Source organism: Ovis aries, chromosome 2 (genome assembly GCF_016772045.2).
Source record: "Ovis aries strain OAR_USU_Benz2616 breed Rambouillet chromosome 2, ARS-UI_Ramb_v3.0, whole genome shotgun sequence".
NCBI lineage: Eukaryota > Metazoa > Chordata > Mammalia > Artiodactyla > Bovidae > Ovis > Ovis aries.
In genome coordinates this window covers 246,350,691-246,367,169 of record NC_056055.1, presented here as the reverse complement: position 1 = coordinate 246,367,169, position 16,479 = coordinate 246,350,691, and the positions used below count along the sequence as shown (strand labels likewise).

The window sequence follows — 16,479 nt, the reverse complement described above, 5'->3', positions numbered from 1 at the left end:
GGCTGCCGTCTATGGGGTTGCACAGAGTCGGACACGACTGAAGTGACTTAGCAGCAGCAGGTAGCAGATAGTTATTAGACCTATTATGGTGGTCATTTCATAAGGTATGCAGATGTCAAATCTCTATATAATACATCTGAAATTAACATAATTGTACATCAACTATATTTCAGCTTTTAAAAAAAGAAAGTATGTAATCAAGTAAAAGCACAAATTGCAAAAATAGTTCTTTTAAGTTAATAAACGTCGATTCTGTATTTTGGAACAGTTTTATATTTACAGAAGAATTGTACAGAATTCCCACGCACCTCCTCCCAGCCAGGCCACAGATATAGTTTCCTCTGCTATTAATATCTTGTGTTAGTGTGATCCATCTGTTAAAATGAATGAACCAAGATAGATGCAATATTATTAACTAATGTCTACAGTTTGCATTAAGGTCGAGTCTTTGTGTTGTTTATTCTCTGGGTTTTGACAAATGCGTAATGCCAAGTATCGATCAGCACTGCATTTTACAGAATGGTTTCATTGCCCTAAGTATCCCCCTGGGTTTCATCTACTAATGTGCTCTCTTCATCAAAACTCTTGGCAAACACTGATCTCTTTCCTGTCTCAATAGTTTTGCCTGTTCCAGAAGGTCATATAGTTGGATTCATAGAGCATGGAGGTTTTTCAGATTGGTTTCTTTCCCTTCGTGAGATACCTTTAAGGTTCTTCCGTGTCGTTTTGCGATTTGACAGCTCATGTCTTTTGTTACTGAATGATACCCCGTGGTGTGGCTGCAACCGCAGCTTGCTTATCCATCTACTTACTCAAGGACATCCTGGTGGCTTCCATTGTGTGGTGATGGTGAATAAAAATGCTATAAACGGTTGTGCACAAGTTCTTTATGTGGGCATAAGCTTTCAGCTCGATTGAATGAATATCTGGAGTGCAGTTTCTGGATGGCATGGGAAGGCTATATTTAGTTTTGTAAGAAACAGCCCAACCGTCTTCCAGAATGGCTGCACCGTTTTGCCTTCCCACTAGCGGTGTGTTCCTGTTGCACCACGTCCTCAGCAACGCTTGGTGTTGTGAGCATTTTGGATTTGAGCCTTGCTAATGGTGTATTCTGGTTGTTTTAATATGTGATTCCCCAGAGACAGATCACGTGGGACACCTTTTCACATGCTTCTTTGCGATTTGTATGTCTTCTCATTTGGTGAGCTGTCTGCTCAGACCTTTTGCCCACTTTGTGATGAGTTGTTCTCTTATTGTTGAGTTTCAGGTGTTCTTTGTGCATTTTGGATACAAGTCCCAGTCTCTGGCTTGTGTCTTTCACAGAGCAGAAGTTTATTATTATTATTTTTTTACTTGAATATACTCCAACTTAGCAGTTCTATCCCATTTCCTCCACATTCAGTGATGTCATATTCGCAGCTAGAAATGAGTCAGAGTGCAAATACTTACATGTTAGAAATTTGCAAACTCTGCAAATCAAGGTTTTTTTTTTTCCCCATCAGAATTGGTTGTAAAACATTAGTCAGTACACCCCTGCCTCCTGCTAACCTCCTATTGAATCATCCCAGTTGGTCTATTACTTTTATTTTTATGTACCAGAGACGTTTTTTTTCTTAAATTTTGTATACGTATGTACAATATTGGTATTATATTTTTCTTTTCATTTAACTGCTCTTATATTTCACATTTTCCCCATTCGAAAGTCGAGCTACCAATATGACATCGCTGAATGTGGAGGGAACGGGAAAGAACTGTGACCCTATGGATTGAGGCCTGCCAGGCTCCTCTGTCCATGGGATTCTCCAGGCAAGAACACTGGAGCGGGTCGCCATGCCCTCCTCCAGGGGATCTTCCCAGCCCAGGGATCGAACCCACATCTCTTAAGTCTCCTGCATTGGCAGGTGCGTTCTTTACCGCTAGGACTGCCCATGGGTAGAGTGAGAAAAGCAAGTTGCAAGATGTTAAGTTCACTATTATTCCATTTCTATAGAAATAAAATCAGGAAATAATGTTAAATACTATTTGTAGATACACACATCAATTTCATGGATTCGATTGCCTTTGGGCAGAGAAGGAAGGCTGGAAATAGGGCGGGAGAGGGGAACTGGAAGAATTCCAATTTAATCTATACATTTTTAATATTTTGTTGTTGTGTCGTTGGCCTTGCAACATGACTTGTGGGATCTCAGTTCCCCAACCAGGGTTTGAACCCTGGCCACGGAGTTCTGTAAAAGAGCACAGTCCTAACCACTGGACGGCCAGGAAACTCCCTAAGGCTTTAAATCTTTTAAAACAAAAATCTGAAACAAATATGGACAAAATCTAACAGAAAGATAAAAATTATTCTTAACTGTGGTTATTTTAAATATTATCCTTAAGGATAGAAATCATTCTGAAAAATGATTAACTTGGGTGGAGTATAGTTCACTTTTAACTTTATACATTTCCAGACTGCTTTTTATGACTTTTATCTTCCTCTCTGACCATGAGGGGAAAAAAGAAGACAATATCTGTATTGTGCCAAGCAGTATACAAGTCAAACCAGGGGCTGCCAATCTGAACGAAGAGTCCTTCTAAGCTCCCGGGAGGCTCCGGGTAGCTGTGCAACCTTGGCCAAGTTCCTGGACCCCTGTCTGAATAGCACTTTCGCCCATGGATTTAACATCTGTATTAGACGGAATAAATCACGTGTTCTGTTCAGCACAGGGCCTGGTGCACAGTAAGCACCCCACAAATGTTAATTCCATCATTACTACTGTGGCAGCTGAGTTGTTATTAGCCCCTCAGTTCAGTTCAGTTCAGTTGCTCAGTCATGTCCGACTCTTTGCGACCCCATGAATCGCAGCACGCCAGGCCTTCCTGTCCATCACCAACTCCCGGAATTCACCCAAACTCACGTCTATTGAGTCGGTGATGCCCTCCAGCCATCTCATCCTGTGTCATCCCCTTCTCCCCCTGTCCTCAATCTTTCCCAGCATCAGAGTCTTTTGAGTCCAATGAGTCAACTCTTCGCATGAGGTGGCCAAAGTATTGGAGTTTCAGCCTTAGCATCATTCCTTCCAATGAACACCCAGGACTGAGCTCCTTTAGGATAACTGGTTGGATCTCCTTGCAGTCCAAGGGACTCCCAAGAGTCTTCTCCAACACCACAGTTCAAAAGTATCAATTCTTCAGCGCTCAGCTTTCTTCACAGTCCAACTCTCACATCCATACATGACCACAGGAAAAACCATAGCCTTGACTAGATGGACCTTTGTTGGCAAAGTAATATCTCTGCTTTTGAATATGCTGTCTAGGTTGGTCATAACTTTCCTTCCAAGGAGTAAGCGTCTTTTAATTTCATGGCTGCAATCACCATCTGCAGTGATTTTGGAGCCCCCCAAAATAAATTCTCACACTGTTTCCACTGTTTCCCCATCTATTTTCCACGAAGTGATGGGACCAGATGCCATGATCTTTGTTTTCTGAATGTTGAGCTTTTAGCCAGCTTTTCCACTCTCCTCTTTCAGTTTCATCAAGAGGCTTTTCAGTTCCTATTCACTTTCTGCCATAAGGGTGGTGTCATCTGCATATCTGAGGTTACTGATATTTCTCCCAGCAGTCTTGATTCCAGCTTGTGCTTCCTCCGGCCCAGCATTTCTCATGCCCCTAGTTATTAGCTAACAACCATTCACTGGGCGGGGCCTCCGTCTCCCCGCTACTGCGTTTCTTTCCTGGCACTTCTGCAGTATTTTTGGTGGAGGGCTTACTCCTGAGCTGTCTCCATCCTTAAACTTCAAGCTCCCTGAGAGCAAGGACTTCCCCACGCCACTACCGCCCCCTCCATTATTCATCTCTGTACCCGCCTCTCAGCGCAGTGGCTGGCACAGGGTAGGCATTCGGAACACAATGATGGTAGGGATTAGGAATGAATGACACCAGCTTAATTTCTGGCCGCCGTTGCCCCTTCTCAGAACTCACTTCCAGAAGTACATTCGCGATAGATAGTGTTGTGAGAGTTTCAGGCGAACAGGGGAGGGACTCTGCCATACACACGCATGTATCCGCTCTCCCTCAAAACCCCTCCCATCCAGGCTGGCACATCGGCTACACCCCATGCAAAATGCTTTTGGTGTTAATAAAAATAAAATAAAATAAGTACATTTGCTTTCCCGACTGCTTCAATACTTTCCCTTCTGATCGCTTTCCTGCCCACATGTTTTCTTAGGCTCCCATCCCCAGGATCTGAGTCCAGGCTCCCGCCTCCATCAAGACTGAGGAGCCCAGGGTTGCAAACAGTCAGGTTACTTAGTAGACTGTCAGATCCCGCAGAAAGTTCCGAGCTCAGGGCCGAGGTGGCTGCGATCCCTCCAGGCTCAGGGGATTAGCAAGGCCTGTGCAGTCAGATAAGGCCGTGACCTGAATACTTTAGGACTCACTTCTACCCCTGCTGGAATTCTTTGGGTGACTGCCCACGCCCCTTTGGCAGGAGAGCCAGTCCCAGGCTCCAGGCTTTTGCTGGACTTCCTGCATCTGCCCAGAGAGCTGGGGGCTGAGCAGAGGGGTGCCCGGCTGGGTCTGGGCAGAAATTCCTCCTCCCCATCTCCGGGACTGCCTTCGCCGCGCCCTCTCATTCGCAGCTTTAGGATTCTGGAGGCCTGGAACCCGTTGGGATCTGCAGCCCGTGGACCCCAATGCTGTGGATGGAAGTGGGGAGCCAGCAGGGCCTGGGGCTCCAGACGCGGCCCAGTGAGGCTGCTCAGGAGAACAGGAGCTGAGGCCAGGCCAGAGAGGTCAGTGGTGGGCCAGGGGACCGCAGGCCAAGCAGCAGGAGTGCGGGAAACTGAGAAGGTGGCGTCTGAGGAGCCAGAGAGGGGTCTCTGGGAGGGGCGGGCAGGGCACAGAACCTGAGGGGAGATCCCTTGGGCTGTGGGGTCCTTTACCCAGAATGCATCAAACCTTGTGAGCCGTGTCGTTCATGTTTTGAATTTTATTTATTTACTTTTGGCTGTGCTGGGTCTTCGTTGCTGTGCACAGCCTTCCTCCAGTTGTCGCGCGGGGGCTTCTCATTGTGGTGGCCTCTCTTGTCGCAGAGCATGGGCTCTGGGCACACAGGCTTCAGTAGATGTGGGGCACGGGCTTAGCTGTCCCTCAGCACGTGGGATCTTCCCAGACCAGGGGTCAGACCCATGGGTCCTGCACTGACAGGTGGATCCTTAGCCACTGGACCGCCAGGAAGTCCCGAGCTGTGTCATTCTTAAGGAGACAAGGCCGCACCTAAAAGCAGACGGAGGTTACCCAGAAGCTCATTCCTAAGATTAGGGGCAAAGCCGGGCAGGGTTATCACCATAGGGTTCAAGTTGGGACTTGCGTTCATGTTAATCTGACAGAACTGACAGAATTTCGTTTAACTCAAACCACACAGAACTCTCCTCTTTGGGAAAAGGAATCGTCAACAACTATTTAACATTCCTTAACTTTTACTGAACATCCTCTGCGTGCGGGAAACTTTGGTGCTCACGGAGGGAAAAGCGGATTTGGGGAAGACCCCACTCTTCGCCCTTGTAGGGAGGTTTTTCCTCTCCTTTCCTCTTTCTCCCCCTAGCCCTTTCTCTCTCGAATCCCAGGCCCCCATCTCTGGGAGGCAATTTAACTTTGGGTTAAGTAGACATGGCTTTGGGTGTCAAATTTATGAGGTTCAATGCAGAGCTTTGCCACCTACAAGCTGTCTGATTTGGGTGAGCCGTATCTTGACCTTTGAACCTCATGGTCTTAACTGGCAAACTGCATCTGACAGTTGTGCCTGCCTCAAAGGATCGCTTTAAGGATAAATGAGCTGAGCCACATAAAGAACTTAGCATGGTGTCTGTGCTTAATAAGCATTAGCTATTTCTATTAGTCATCCAGCAAACATTTTTTTCTCAGTTCCTAGATGCTGCCAGAGGTAGAGATGAATAAGACGCTCTCAAGGATTCATAGAGCTTAATTTGTTCGTTCATTGATTGATTCAGTTAGGCAGTCAATAAACATGTATTAAGGGCTTCCCTGATGGCTCAGTGAGTAAAGAATCCACCTGCAGAGTAGGAGATACAGGAGGCGTGGGTTTGATTCCTGTGTTGGGAAGATCCCCTGGAGGAGGAAATGGCACCCCACTCCAGCACTCTTAGTTGAGAATCCCAGGGACAGAGGAGCCTGGTGGCTACAGTCCATGGGGTTGCAGAGTCGGACATGAGGACTGAGCAACTAAGCACAGCACAAGCCCTATGCTGGGCGCTGGAAAGTCAAAGGAGAAGTACTCAGGCTGCTCAGAGTGTGGTGGGGAGATGTTGTGATGGAGTGTGGCTGACGCTATGACGAGGGAGCTCGCAGGCTGCCGGGAGAGCGCAGAACAGGGGCTTACCCAGCTTGGGGCAGGGCAACGGGTTCAGAAGAAGGTTTTATTTTAGCAGAGGTAGGCCTGATTTCCTTATTATGCTTCCAGTTTACAGGCGTGCTTCTGTTCCAGGACCTTTGCACTTCCTTTACCTGGAAACTTCTTCCCCAGGTCCCCTTATAGCCTGCTCCCTCCCTCCCCTCCTTCACGTCTCCTCTGTTAAACTGGTTACTACCACCACGAGCCCCCTCCCACCAACACACGCACACACACACGCGTGCACACACACACACACACACACACCACACACACCACACACCACTCCCATTCTTCCTTTCCTGATTTGTTTCTCCATAGCGTTTATCAACACCTAACAAATTCTGTGTTTCTCTTGTTGACTTGTCCATTTCTGTCTGCTCCTTCCAGAGTGCAAGGTCCATGGGAGCCACAAGGGTATAGCTCTCATCTGTTTTAGCTCATTGCTCGTCCCCAGAACCAGAGCTTAGCACATAATAGGTGCTCACAAAATAGTGGCTGAATGATAAGCGTGGGAAGTCTAGAAAGAGGAGTAGGAGTGGGGGAAGAGAAGAAAGTGGACAGGGTAGCAAGCAGGAAGGGAAGGCAGGGAAAGGGGAAGAGAGAGGGAGGGGGACGAGAGGGAGGGGGATGAGAGGGAGGGGGACGAGAGGGCGGGAGAGAGGGCCATCACACTGCGGACCTGGAAAGGGGGGGCGTCAGTCTTCTTCCCGGCAATGCACTGGGTTTTGGGTGGACCCAAGGCAAGCCTGGAAAAGGGTGAGCAGATCATGAGGGGTCGCATGCCTGACGAGGAGACAGATCTTCTGACTTCAGAAGCACAGAGGTTAGGATGATTGACCCAGGAACAGAAGGGGAAGCTGTGAGCTCTGCCAGGCAGGTATCAGGGAAGGCATCTGGAAGAGGCACCCCTCCTCGTAAGCCAGGGGAAGAAGTTCAGATGTTCTTCTAGGAGCCACAGGCATTCTAAAGACCTGTCCTCATCTACCAATCCTAACAGTTAGGGGTTGCATCACAACCTCTCGATCGAGCTTGGCGTCCGCTTCCTTACCGCCACATTCCATGTGAGCTCTGCTCGCAGGAATGGCTCAGGAAGTGGTTGCTGGGCTGGGTTGGGGCTGAAAACAAGTGAAATGGCCTGGAATCCGGAGCACGTCAGGATCATGAGCCTAGAACGTTGGGTCTTAGGTTTTGGGTCTTTAGAACCATGGGTGGTCCTAGGGTTTCTTCTGCCTCCAAATACCAGTTGGCCCCCATTCCTTCCATCTGACAGGCATCCTATGATGCAGAGATCCCCAGTTTTCCAGAAGCCCTCCTGGAATTGGGAGTCAGGACCAGGCACACGCCTCTCGGTGAGGTCAGCTAGGACTCGTTCTGGGCACCCACCTCTCCATCACCATGGAGACGGCTGCTGCCTCTGTGATCTGACTGTTCCTGGGCTTGCAGATCACTCAGATGATGGCTGAACTGTGACCCCACCCTGTCCTTGCATGTTTCAGTTTCAGGGATCTTGGGATAAGATCTATTCAGTCCCTTCTTAGTGAACTCGCATCATCCTGCTACAGATCGAGGTCATACTGGGACACTCAGGAACTGAGTAAAACTCCTTAGCCCGACCGACACCCAAGGTTCTTTGTGACCCAATCAGTTGCGTCTTTTCAGCTAGCCCTCCCCACCTTTCCTAAATTCCTATTATATACATATAGAAACTTCCCTTTTCTGGGAAATCAAGAGGGGCCATATTCTTCTTTCCTGGGAAAAATAGCTATGATGAACCTGCTACTGCTGCTAAGTCACTTTAGTCATGTCCGACTCTGTGCTACCCTGTAGACGGCAGCCCACCAGGCTCCCCCGTCCCTGGGATTCTCCTGGCAAGAACACTGGAGTGGGTTGCTACTTCCTTCTCCAATGCATGAAAGTGAAAAGTGAAAGTGAAGTCACTCAGTCGTGTCTGACTCGTAGCGACCCCATAGACTGCAGCCCACCAGGCTCCTCCGTCCATGGGATTTTCCAGGCAAGAGTACTGGAGTGGGGTGCCATTGCCTTCTCCGATGATAAACCTAGACAGTGTATTAAAAAGCAGACACATCACTTTGCCGACAAAGGTCTGTGTTCTCAAAGCTATAGTTTTTCCAATAGTCATGTACGGATGTGAGAGTTGGACCATAAAGAAGGCTGAGTGCTGGAGAATTGATGCTTTTGAACTGTGGTTCTGGAGAAGATTCTTGAGATTTCCTTGGACAGCAAGGAGAGCAAACCAGTCAATTGTAAAAGAAATCAACCCTGAATATTCATTGGAAAGACTGATGCTAAAGCTGAAACTCCAATACTTTAGCCACCTGATAAGAAGAGCCGACTCATTGGAAATGACCCTCAGGCTGGGCAAGATTGAAGGTGGGAGGAGAAGGGGCGACAGAGGATGAAGTGGTTGGATGGCATCACCGACTCAACGGACATGAGTTTGAGCAAGTTCTGGGAGACAGCGAAGGACAGGGAAGCCTTGTCTTCAATGCTTGGTGTGGAGGACTGGCATGCTGCAGTCCATGGGGTCACAAAGAGTCAGACAGGACTGAGCGACTGAACGACAGCAGCCTTGCCTCAGTCAGCAGTGTGTTCCCAGCTCTGCACTAAGTGACATGATGTTAGTAGCGCAAAATTGACCAGGGTGGGGGTATTTACACCACAGAAATTGGCAAACGTTAAAAATCAGGACTTTTTACCCCCTGGAGAGCCAGTTATTAAATATTTGCTAGAACATCACTGTCTAACTCCCTCGGCATCACCAACTCAATGGACATGAGTTTGAGTAAACTCCAGGAGTTGATGATGGGCAGGAGGCCTGGCGTGCTGCAGTCCAAGGGGTCGCAAAGAGCCGGATATGACTGAGCGACTGAACTGAACTGAACTGAACTGAACTCCCTTGTCTACCCCATCGATTTGCAGTTCCCTGAATGAGCTATTAGAATTAATTCCTATGACTTCTGTACATGCGGTTCCTTCTACCTGAACGACCTGCCTCACATTCTTGTCCTGGTGAACTCCAGTTTACTGTCTCTCTCTCTTTTTTTTTCATTAACAAAAATTGTGATAAAATACACAGAACCTAAAATTTACCATCTTAACCATTTGAAATACATAGTTCAGTGGCATTAAGTCCATGTATAACGTGGTGCAACCACCACCATCCATCTTCATAACCGTTTTCATCTTGTGAAACTGAAACTCCGCACCCTTTAAGCATTAATTCCTCATTCTCCCTCCCCCAGACTCTGGCCACCATCCCACTTCCTGTCTCTAGGATGTTGATTACTCTTAAGTATCTCATATAAGTGGAATCATACCGTCTTTGTCTTTTTGTGACTGACTTCTTTCAGAATTTCCTTCCTGTTTAAGGCTGAATATGATTGCATGGCCTGCAGACACCATATTTTATTTGTTCATTGACTCATCCGTGGGCACTTGGGTTGTTTCCACGTTTTAGTGATTGTAAAGAATGCTGCTATCATCCTGGCTGTACAGATATCTCTTTGAGACTCTGCTTCCAATTCCTCAGGACACACACCGGGAAGGAAATTTCTGGGTCATTTAGGAACTCTACTTTTAATTTTTGAGGAGCTGCCGAACAGTTGCCCACAGCAACTGTACCATTTTGCGTTCCTACCGGCAGTGCACAAAGTTCCAGGCTATACAGGCTACTCTTAAAGATTCAGCCAAGGCATCTCCTCTTTCAGAAAGCCTTCAGTAACCTCTTCATCCTGGGATGGGTTCCTTAAGGGGCTTATGCAGTGTTTACTGAGCAATTATTAAGTACTAGGCTCTGAACTCAGCACTTCAAACACGTTTGTGGAAGAGATGGTTTCTGCTCTCAAGGCACCCCTGTCCCATTGCTGATGAACATGTGGAGAGGATGGAGCTCAAGACTGAGTTCTACGGCAGCCCCCTAGAGAGCCCACCAGGCAGAGAGCAGCCGAGAGTCAGGGTGGGCAGAAGGAATGGGGAAGACCACCACGGCAAAGCCAAACACATGTTCAGTCTGCGGGTGTGGCCGCTTCTCAACCCCAGAGCCAGGACTGCCAGATCTTTTAAGCAGAAGCTGGAAATTTGGATTTCAGGCTGAGATCTAACGTTTATACATCAGCTATTAACTCCATTTTTTAAAAGGAACTCTATAAGACAAGCAAAGCATTTCCAAGGGTTACATACTGCCCTGGGCTGAAAATATATAACCAAAGATATCCAATTCGACTCATCAGTTCAGTTCAGTTCAGTTCAGTTCAGTCGCTCAGTCGTGTCTGACTCTTTGCGACCTCATGAATTGCAGCACACCAGGCCTCCCTGTCCATCACCATCTCCTGGAGTTCACTCGGACTCACGTCCATTTAGTCCGTGATGCCATCCAGCCATCTCATCCTCTGTCGTCCCCTTCTCCTCCTGCCCCCAATCCCTCCCAGCATCAGAGTCTTTTCCAGTGAGTCAACTCTTCGCATGAGGTGCCCAAAGTACTGGAGTTTCAGCTTTAGCATCATTCCTTCCAAAGAAATCCCAGGGTTGATCTCCTTTAGAATGGACTGGTTGGATCTCCTTACAGTCCAAGGGACTCTCAAGAGTCTTCTCCAACACCACAGTTCAAACGCATCAATTCTTCGGCGCTCAGCCTTCTTCACAGTCCAATTCTCACATCCATACATGACCACAGGAAAAACCATAGCCTTGACTAGATGGACCTTAGTTGGCAAAGTAATGTCTTTGCCTTTCAATATGCTATCTAGGTTGGTCATAACTTTTCTTCCAAGGAGTAAGCGTCTTTTAATTTCATGGCTACAGTCACCATCTGCAGTGATTTTGGAGCCCAAAAAAATAAAGTCTGACACTGTTTCCACTGTTTCCCCATCTATTTCCCATGAAGTAATGGGACCGGATGCCATGATCTTCATGTTCCTGGTAATTATGAGGTTGTAACTCTAAATCAGCTTTCACTTCTCCATCTGGTCTATAAGGAAATCATGTAACACTTTGGTGGATGTCCTGGGAAAATCCCAATCTTTATGTCTTTATTGGGTTTCAACCTCTTTGTGTAATGGAAAGTTCTTGGACTTGAGTGACAGGACAGGCTTAAGAGTCTGGTTCTACTTTTTACTAGGTGTGACCTTGGGCAAACTAACATCTGCCCCTCAGTTTCCTTACTGACAGAATGGGATCACAACACCCCCAACAAGATTTTGTGAGGGTTAATGCATGAATGGGTTTCCCTGAGAGTTCAGTTGGTAAAGAATCCACCTGCAATACAGGAGACCCCGGTTCAATTCCTGGGTCGGGAAGATCCCCTGGAGAAGGGATAGGCTACCCACTCCAGTATTCTGGCCTGGAAATTCCATGGACTGTATAGTCCATGGGGTCGCAAAGAGTTGGACACGACTGAGCGACTGTCACTTTCACTTTCAAGGTCATGAACACTGAACTTGTCTTTTGCTTGTGGCACTATGGAAGCTCACTGATATGAGTTCTTCTCTTCTTCTTTCCTGAGCTGTTGGCCTTGTCATTCTTTCCAACAGGAATTACCAAAGTGGACAGTGTGTGTGATGAGTTCTATTACCCTGCAGAGACAGGCAAATGTCCTGTAGAAGGAGCAATCAGGGAAACCTTCCTGGAGGAGGAAGACTCAATGTAGACTTTCTGGCAGTGAGTCCTGGGCAATCCTATTCTATGTGCCAGCCTCTTGGGGGGCATCAAATAGTTTGATGAGGCTAGGGGTGTTTCAGCCACCCGGGGTCTCAGGGCAAGACAGTATCTGGGTGTCAACAGCTGTCCAGGTCTTTGACCCTGGGCAAGATTTCATGAGACAGACACACCAAGTGCCCAGCATGCTTACGGGGTTTTAATTCATTCCACAGACATTTCTTGTGGACCCTACCATGGGTTAGGTCTTGTTCTGAGTGCTGGGGTCAGAAACTAACCAGAGAAGAATCCTGCATTCAAGAGTCTCCACTTGAAGTGTTTTGAGTGTTTTAATTCTGACGCGTGAATGATTGGTTCCATTACCAGGGACAGGGGAGGTGGAGGGGCTGAGTAATGGGGCACATAGTGAGTTTAGTTTTGGGGTTCCTGCAGGACATTGAGCTAAAATATTAGGCACGTATTGGCATTTCAATTGTTTATTTAAATATATATTAAATTATAGAAATTAAAATATAGTCATTAGTTATAAATATATGTTTATATACTTAATTATATTTTGTTTTATATATAAATTATAATTAAATTGTTTTATATATAGATATAAACCAATATAATATTATTTATATAATGATAAAAATATATTTAATAATTATATTTCAAAGTGTGGGCTGGGGGAGTGCAATGGGAATGAAGCTAGAGCCAGAGGGGTCCTGCATTTAGTCAACAAAGCTACCTGAACAACTACTATGTGCCAGATTCTGGGGGTGCAGAAAGGAAGCGGACCCAGAATGTAGCTCCATGGGGCTCCCAGTGTAGTGGGAAGACATAACAGCGATCCTATTTACAGCACTGATGATCAGTACACACCTCTTAGATGCCAGGAACTGTGCTGAATCCCTCTGCCCGCCTCATCTCATCGAATCACCACAATTATGAAATGAAGTTGCTCCTGTTATTGTCCTGTTTTACAGATGGTAAAACTGAGACCTCAAGAGGTCAGGTGACATGAATAGTCAGAGGTGACATGCAGTTTTCAAGCCCTCTCTGTCTGACGGGCAGCTCAGGCTCTTTGACCTGACATTGTCCTCTGTGAATTCAGTCATTTGCTTTCCACTCAGGGTTACTGTTGTGTGAGAGTTAGTGCCAGATGCTTCACAGCAAGGGATTTCTTGGGACAGTTCAGTTCAGCTCAGTCGCTCAGTCGTGTCCGACTCTTTGCGACCCCATGGACTGCAGCACGCCAGGCCTCCCTGTCCATCACCAAATCCCAGAGTTTACTCAAACTCATGTCCATACAGTCGGTGATGCCATCCAACCATCTCATCCTCTGTTGTCTCCTTCTCCTCCCGCCTTCAATCTTTCCCCAGCATCAGGGTCTTTTCTAATGAGTTAGTTCTTTGTATCAGGTGACCAAAGTATTGGAGTTTCAGCTTCAGCATCAGTCCTTCCAATGAATATTCAGGACTGACTTCCTTTAGGATGGACTGGTTGGATCTCCTTGCAGTCCAAGAGACTCTCAAGAGTCTTCTCAAACACCACAGTTCAAAAGCATCAATTCTTTGGTGCCCAGCTTTCTTTATACATCTGCGTACAAATATGACCTTAATCCCTGTACAGGGATAACCCACCCTGAGAGAGAAGTAGAGAAGGGGTAGCAGCAGGTCCTTTGAAAACATCTGCATGTGAGGATTAACAGAGATGAAGTGAGCCACAGGAGGGCAGAGGGCACACTGTGGCCTCTCAAAGACCAGAGGGACTGAGTTTCAAGTAGGAGGTGGTCAGTGGGATGGAGTGTTTGGGAGAAGCCCGAGCTTGGGCTAGACCGGGTTTGGGGGGACCCTTGGCTGCTGTCTTAGGGATGCATCAGAATGCAGGTGCAAGGGGTTCAGAAGAGATGGGGTGATGAGCAAGAAGAGGTGTCTCTGTCCTGAATTTTGGTCTTTAGAAGAAAAAGAAAGCTGGAGAGAGGTCAGCAGAAGCAAGGGATATTTTCTTTTTCGGGGAGGGGGGGTTCCTTTCGTTTGGTTTAGAATGAAGAGGCTTGTGTATACCTGAAGGCAGAGGGAGGAATAGATTGAGAAAAAGAAATGAGAAAGAACAGAGGACTTTTTCCCACAGAAGGTAATGCCCTTGGACACACTGTGTATTTATTTATATTTCCCAACCAGAAGGGAGGCTCCTGGGGGCTGGGTGTCTGTCTTATTCACAGTGGGTCTCCAGAAATAACCTGGCAGGGAGTAGACACTCAATAAATGCCTTCCATATTGAAATGAGTTTGCGGGGTTCCAGGGCATGGTGCTGGTTTTGTCTAGGTCCTGGGAAGAGAAGGGTTCATGAGGGTCCACAGAGGGGCTTTCTTTCTGATGCTGCCGTCATGGTGGGAGAGAGAGAGGAAAAAGTCAGGGAGGAGGGAGGAAGGAGTTCACATCTTCTCAGAAAAGTGTGTGTGTGTGTGTACGTGTGTGGGCAGGGGGATGTCGGAAAAATGGGCTATTGATGGAGAAGAACCTTGACCGTGAGTGGCCTCCAGGTCTGTCCTGAAAGCCACCCAGGCCCCCGACTTGGGTCAGGAAATAGCTGCTTCTCTACACAGAGGAAAAAAATCCCCAGGGGTCTTGAGGGGTTGAGTAAGGTTTCCTGTGTGTTACTAGGAAGCCTGGGGTTGACCCCAGCAGTGTGGGAAGTGGGCAGGGAGGCCCTTAAAACCGGCTGGGCCCAGTTTCTGCCTCTGCTCCAGCCCGAGGCCAGAAAGAAGGTGTCGCTGGTGAGGAGCCTCCTTCGGGGGCTGCTTGGCCGGCGGGGGGGGGGGGGGGGGGGGGGGGGCAGGGCACTCAGAGGGAGGGGCTGCGGGAGGAGGCGTGGCCTCCCCCAGGCGTCGGAAGGTCCCAGCAGCACCTTCTGTGTAGCGGGGGCTTAGCGCTAAGGGTCCTTTTCAGGTGAGAGGCAGGAGCGGGCTGCGGGCGGGATCCTGGGAGCAGGGAGGCTGCTGCACGCGGACTTGGAGAAGCCGTCCCCTCGGTGACCTGGCCGCTCCCCGGCCCCCACGTTTCCATGCTTCCGTCAGGCTGTCTCCTCTTTTCCCGTTTCTCATCACCGCAGCCTCTGCTCCACTCCACAATTATCTCTTGGCCTCGCTCATTCTCCTCCGTGGTTGCTTGATAAAAATAGTCAACCCCACGTCCTCCTCCTGGAGCCTGGGCTTCACGGATGGTCCACGTTTCCAGCCTTTGCCACTTTCTCTGTGAAGCGTCTTTTGCCAGCGTTCAGACCCCTCTGTGTGGGGCCTGGTGCAGCTCCCTCAATGCCAACAAGCCATGTCCCAAGATGTTCTGATGCGCACCTAGGATTTTGGCTTTCTTCAGGTATGTTGAAGCCAATGGGATCAGGAGATGGTTGCATTTGAGAGGCAGTTTGTTATGTTTCCAAGAGAAGTGGAGACGCTACACCTTGCAGGGCCTCACGGGGAAGCACCAGGGTTTTCTCAGGAGGCAGAAGAAATGAGGGAAAACCTGGTCTGGATGGTGTGGAGAAAGCAAGACAGGGCAGGGTAAGCAGTTTAGGACTGGCCAGCTTGCATACTTTCAGCAGACTTCAAGCTGGAGGGGTGATCCCTGGTGGTCTGGTCCTGGCCCTGGGGTGATTCAGGCCAGGGGATATATTAGCTCCGAGTGTGAGAGTGAGATAGAGGAGGTGGTTGGACAAGGGAGTTTAGGATCTGTTGCTCTGCATTTCAAAGCCTTGTTCACAGAAAAGCCTTTCGCTTTATCTAAGAATCAGCTAGTCTTGGAGGGGCTGAGCCTAGCAAGGTTCCCAAGACGTCAAAGCGTCATGAAGTACAGAAAATGAGCAAGATGATTAATACACAGAGGCTGCTTGGAAGCAGTGGAGGAGGGTCAGTCAAAGGATAGAGTCATGGTCCCAGGCTGAATCCTTGGGCAACTCACTTCCCCTTCCTGAGGCTCCATTTCTTCATCTGTAAAATCAACAGAGGCCATTCTCTCATTCAACAAATGACTGTTAGAGGGTAGACCACACCAGCAGGTTTGACAGTACCCACTCATGGAACCATTGGCAGGGTTAAGGGGACATGGACAGTGTCTGGAATGTCTTAGTTGCCCAGCACATGGCAGCTGGTGTCCACTTTCTATCACAGCCCCAGGAAGCAGTGAGGAAGATTGGCCGGGAAGGTAGGGTCCAGGGTCATCTTCATTGGCTGTTTAGAGCTCTCAGAGCAGAAGCTGTGAGTGGACAGAACCCTCAGGAATGTTCCTGGAACTCAGAGGAGCTTCTGGACTAAGGATGGCACACAGAGGCCAGCCCAGCAGCTGAGCCCTCAGGAGATGGAGGTTGTGTGTTTGGAGCCAGGCCTTGGGAGGTGCCAGGGGCTCAGGGCAGAGGGCCAGCGGAGTGACCAC

The 16,479-nt window shown here is 48.2% G+C and overlaps 1 protein-coding gene across 5 annotated transcripts in view; it reads left to right on the top strand.

The window, feature by feature from the left end:
- PLA2G5 (phospholipase A2 group V) overlaps positions 1–16,479 on the top strand; it is a 120,202-nt gene that overhangs the window by 90,293 nt on the left and 13,430 nt on the right. Inside the window, exon 1 of one of the 5 annotated variants that reach the window (XM_004022922.6) lies at positions 4,519–4,772. The exons of 2 other annotated variants lie outside the window; for them this stretch is intronic. The gene's annotated coding sequence lies outside the window, so the exon portion shown is untranslated. Of the gene's footprint in view, positions 1–4,518; positions 4,773–14,801; positions 14,829–15,067; positions 15,427–16,479 lie in introns of those variants that run through there. 2 more of the 5 variants (XM_042244685.2, XM_042244686.2) reach the window with 2 other exon arrangements.